General features: G+C 39.6%; 1 long non-coding RNA gene across 1 annotated transcript; it reads right to left on the reverse strand.

Moving 5' to 3' along the window:
• Positions 1-3,582: 3,582 nt before the first annotated feature.
• On the reverse strand, positions 3,583-4,884 carry LOC135451353 (uncharacterized). The gene is made up of 3 exons (XR_010441285.1): positions 4,750-4,884; positions 4,508-4,592; positions 3,583-4,015 (listed from the first exon to the last, which is right to left on the reverse strand). It is a non-coding gene; the product is annotated as an uncharacterized LOC135451353 (long non-coding RNA).
• Between the last annotated feature and the right edge of the window lie 738 nt (positions 4,885-5,622).

Below are 5,622 nucleotides of genomic sequence, written 5' to 3' on the forward strand. Positions count from 1 at the left end.
CTGTCAGGTATAAGCCCATTATTAATAAGGCATGTGAAATACAACTGCTTTGTCTTCAGCATGAATTTAACATGGTTTAGCTCAGACTAGCTTAAAAATATATTTTTTTTTTTTACTCATGAAGATATGTACAGCATTTAAGCAATTGTTTGGAGAAATCTCTCTATTCTGTTCTGCAGAGCTCCTTACCTGAGATTTTTTAGAGATTGGTAATCCTACCTCATCTGGTCAGGAAGCATAGTTTGCTTCTGATTCTTGAATTTTTATGGTTTACATAGAATGCTCAGAACAGTTCCTGCCATGTGCACTCCAACTTCCTGAGCAAGAAAATGTACATCAGCTCCCAGCCCTTCTGCTTAGTAGCCCATTTTACAGATTTCAGAAAGTGGACAAACACCAAGAAAGCACAAAAAGAAAACATGAACACCTTTCCCCACAATGGCTCCATATTTGTACAATTAATTGGAACAGAAAGGAAGGAAAACATAATTTTCCTGAATTTCAAAGCAGAATCCCTAAGTCTCTCCCATAGCTAAAATTCACCCCTCCTCCATGCATATGAAACTCCTGTTTAAACTCTAAACCCCTGAAACTCCAGCTTACCAGTTCTATAATATAAGGAAAAGGTCTTTGTTACTTTGGTGAGTAGATTTCTATTTAATTCATATTTTTTTACTGTTTTGTTTGACTTTTTTCGAAGGGTTCCTCAAATCACTAAGCTTCCTCTGGCAAAAGGAATACAGCTCACTGAGAATTGACCTCCAAAGGGAGTAAGAGACCCTGACACAGCTATCTATGCTCATAAAGTATGCAAACTGTATTCTTCCTTCCAGCACCCATTTAGTCTGTTCCAGAATAAATATATTTGCTTGTAGCCAAGTCTGAAGAAAGTACAGTCAATAGACAGATGTGTTGTATGTTTTGGTAAGAGAGTCCATTTCCCCTCCACGTCACCTCCCATTTCTGGTAGTTCTGTACTCTAAATAAAGAATGTCTAAAATCCCTTATTTGGCATGGGAGATTGCCAGCTGTTGAATCCAAAGCAGTTCAATTTAATCTAGATGACCACTGTCTGATTCAAATGAAATATGAATATTTATTGTTACTAAATACATGAATTATTTACATTATTTATATTAGCCAGAAAAAGGTTGCAAGCATCTTTAAAACAAGAGATGGTTATGCTGCTGACTGTGAAGAGTCAGAACTATAAATATATTCTTAAAATATTTTATTTATTGATTGAGCATGCACAGTTTGCATGCAATCTAGTCTTGGGAATATATATAATAATATATATATAGTTATGTATGTATATATACATAGGTATTACATCTGAATAGGGCAGGAACTGAGAGAAGGGCAATGTTCTTGATCCCTAGGGGATCAGAATCTTGTAGGATGAAAGCCGGGCAAAGTGGGAAACAGGCAGATGATAATAAGCAAGAAACTGGGACTGGGAAAAAGTCTACAGTGTAAGTGTCCATAGAAAAGAGAGGAGAGTGGTTAAAAAAGGCAGAATTTAGGAGGACATTTAGGGAGAAGTCACAGAACCTGGAAAGGAGTGAAGAGCAATTCACTCAAGTGCAGTCAAATAAAAAACAGGGAAGAAATTCGAAGCTGAGAAACTTGTTATAGGTGGTGATCCTGAGAAAGGGGAGCCTTTCCATTTGGTCTCTGTAGCAGGCAGACAACTGCTGCTAACAGCCTGTCTACAATTTGAAGGGAGGAGCAGGGGTTGTGGGAGTGAAGACACCCAAGGATTCAGCCTGAATGAGAATGGCTGGAGCGCCGGCTGCAGTCCCAGCTCAGCGCTAACCGGTGCTCCTACTAAAAAATCCACCTCCTTTCAGACATGTGGAGCCTTCTCATGTTATTATGCAGCACTCTGCATGTGCAGAAGTGTCTGGGGTCAGCTGTGTGGCACTCACAGCATGGAGCAGAGGGATGCCATGGGGAGATGAAGCAGCCTGGTGGAAACAGAGCAAACAGGGCAGCGCTTGGATGGCTGGGAAAGCTGGACAGGCTTTGAACAAGGGAGGAAAAGGATTTATCTGCACCCCCAGCCATTTATTTTCACTTTTAGAGAGTATTTTGATGCAGAAATATGGAGTAGCAGGATTACTTCAGCTAACAGCTAGGAATGTCCAATGTGGATGAAATATTTTTCCATATATTGCTGAGATTTTTCTCTCAGAGGGTACCTTGGACTGCAAGTGACCAATAAATACCCTCCAAGAGATCATGATCTTTGAGAGGTGTGAACAGAGGCAGCACTGAGTGTACTGGCTTGGCTGTAAAGATCTGCACTTGACCCAAACCATAGAGAATGGGATTTTGCTTTGGGATCTTTAGTTTTTCTGGAAAAAAAATCTCATTTAATAGAACCATAGAAGCATAGAATTATTTGGGTTGGAAGGGACCTTAAAGATCATGTAGTTCTGCTGGGGATCAAAATGTTAATATTAAACAAATGATCATGGAGAAACTGAGGCAAAGGTTTTATTGCTAGGCAAATATGAAGGGCAGCTGCTGTTAAATAATGCAGCAAATATTCAGGACATTTTAATCTAAAAAAAGTCCAATCACTGACTCAATAGTTGTAAAAAATATTTGTGAATAAACATTCCTTGAAAGCCTATTACAAAGCACCCTGCACTTGTTTTAGGACTGCCTGTACCTAAGTTATTTTGGCCTAGGGTTGATCTGAATTTTGAAAGCAAAAGCCATTTTTGAGCATTCCCATGCTAGGCAAGCCACAGTCACATACTCACATAGCTATTTTATCACATCAAATAGCATTGCAGTGTGATCATATTAGGTGCTGGGCAAACCCAAAATGCTGATTGTCCCTGCTCAGGGGCAGAAACCAGCACAGGACTGGGACTGCCCTGCTGAAACCCTCCAATATCCTGCTGTAACTGTTTCTGCCCTTTCTCATGCTGATCAGCAGTCTGCTGACTGAAACAATTAATCTTTAAAGCATAATGCCCACAGAACAAGCCCTCTGCACTTTCCTGACCTACCAAGGTGTATGAGAGGTTGGGAAGGAAGATGGAGTTGTTCTTCCTCCCTGCCCTGAATCAAGGAGATGCTGAGAACAGCCCCAGCAAATCCACATTTTCCTGCTCTTAGCCAGTGCGTGACCTCTTCAGTGAAAACATACAACACATTATGTAGCTGCTATTAGTAACAGCACTGTAGCCCAGAAACTAAAAAGGTCAGATTAATATTAATTGTCTTATAGGTATCAAGTTATATGCCATATATATTCCTGCTAAAGGTCAATATGGCCTTCCCTTATTTTATATCCATCTGCTTCATTAGGTAAGGAAAAGTAAGCTAGATATAATGGATTTTTTGGTAGTTTTAATCAACAATTTCATCAAAAGCACATTTTTCACCTGTACTAACAACATAATGGAAAACTAGATCAATACATTAATTATACCTACTGCTTTCTAAACTCTATTTTTAAATGAATAATGGTAAGTGTGGTAGAAATAAGAAAGAAAAAACCTATACAACCAGAAGATATTCAGTGTCAGGCAAATAGTCTTGAAAATACGTCTGCCTATTTTTATTTTTCAAATAGTTTCATTATTGTTCCATATAAAAGATCAGAAATTAGCAAGCCTTTAATTGTAATGTCCATCCAATGGCAAACAAGCAGCAGAACTGATTTTGGTGACACATTACACAGAGAAGGGTGAGGTAACAGCAGACTGCTAATGGTAGAAATGGCAATTGCAATATTACTCTGGGGAAAATCCAAAATGTTTACTTGTGGGACCTCCCCCTCAGACCACTACAGTAAGGATAAATATCCTCATCCCTCCATCCATCTGAGGTTCTGTGACCAAAACAACATGAGAGGTCAGAGCTATAGGGAAGCATCTTTACAGCCAGGATTATTTTTTTTTTTCAGAAAGTCTGTTTCCATACTGGAAGATTTATTTGTCTCCCAAGGTGCTGAGTTCTTATTTGTCTCCCAGGATGTGGAATTCCTATGAGCCTAGAAAGTAGAAAAGAGCTACAAATCAGCTGAAATTTCTTAGCAGACCTTAGCAGGCTTTGAAAAACATTTGTTCTCCAGGGAAAGTAGGGGCTGCAGCTCTCTCCAGTTTTCCAGCCTCAATAACTCACTATCCACACCCAAAGCTCATCACACATCTCATATGTGCTTCATTGTACAACAGAGAACAGTGCAGAGAGTCCCAAGCAGGCACCATTTTGGGCCAGAAAGTCTCTACACAACCCAACTAATTTACACAGCACAGATCCACAAGCAGCTCTGCCTTGGAGTCAGAGCTTATTAATTTGGATGCAAACCTGCAGAAGTGTGGCTGTACAGATTCAGATCCAGCTCATGGAGAGGGAGGAGGGTCTTTCCCTTCTTGCCTGCGTGACTCCAGTTCCAGAGTCAGCTGTGACATTTTTTACCTGCAATCTAAGTAAGCTTTACACATGTACAGTAACTACTCAGCATCTGTTCCAGTTTCCTTACCCCAAAAGACACTTCCTTCATCAGCTTGTTTTCCACCTCTGGGCAATATTGAGAAGACTGAAGACAGGGCAAGAGATGAATTAATCTAAAAAGGAACAAGATAATTTTAAGCTAGCAACTCTTCCATACCAAGGGCTCTTTAGCATCATGCTGTGCTACTGCTCCCATTTCTTCTCTCCATTCTCCCCAAAACATTACCTCTTTATCTCTTATTTCCTAATTTATTCATATATTTTAAGTACCTCAAAAAGGAGTGCTGAGTCCTACATTTCTTCTTCTTGTTCTTGCAGGTTAATTCCCAAAGACATCTTGCTTCCAGGCATTCCCTGAAGCTTCCTGATGCACAAGTGTACACCATTTGGGGAGCATTAATTACATAGCCTAACTATCACATGATCCTGATCCTCTGACCCATAGGACAGGTCAAATCTAAAAACATCTGGGTCTAAATTCTTTGCTGGTTGTGGGGAAAGGGGAAAATTCTAATATTCTGACTGAGAAGTGAAGGGAGACCTCTGCAAATATTAAACAAGTAATTGTGTGAGGAGTGGAATGAATTAAGTCAGTTTCTTTATGAATTTGAGGTGCATAAAAGCATGACCTTGGACTGGAGCTTTTCTGTGTAGCTGTGTTATTTACTGCAACTGTCACCTCCTTGAATTCTCTGGAGCCTCATAAGATGTAAGTTCATGCTGCAGCTTTCCCTCAGCTGGGCAGTACCAACATCTTTTGTTCATCTATCTGGCCCCATATTTTTAGGAAATTTGTTAGAACCCAGATACTTTGAAAATTCTGTCATTTCATCACAGTTGTTTGGAAAAGGCCACTAGATTCAAAAATTATTAGGGGGTACACAAGGACAGATACATGCACAGAGACAGCCTGATCACAGATGCCTTGTTTCCATAGGAAACCAAACTAAAAATAGACAGTTTCTTAAGTGTTAAAGATGGAATTTTTATTTGTTTTTGCAGTTGGGAACCAAACAGACCCACTATTCACATGGCTGTAGCACATGAGAAATATGAAAGAAAAGTAATCTTAGTTTTTTCTGATAGATACCTCAATAAGTGTAATTCAGTGACCAGTGACACAACAGCCAAGTGTCCAAAGGC

This window comes from Zonotrichia leucophrys, chromosome 8 (genome assembly GCF_028769735.1).
Source record: "Zonotrichia leucophrys gambelii isolate GWCS_2022_RI chromosome 8, RI_Zleu_2.0, whole genome shotgun sequence".
Lineage (NCBI taxonomy): Eukaryota > Metazoa > Chordata > Aves > Passeriformes > Passerellidae > Zonotrichia > Zonotrichia leucophrys.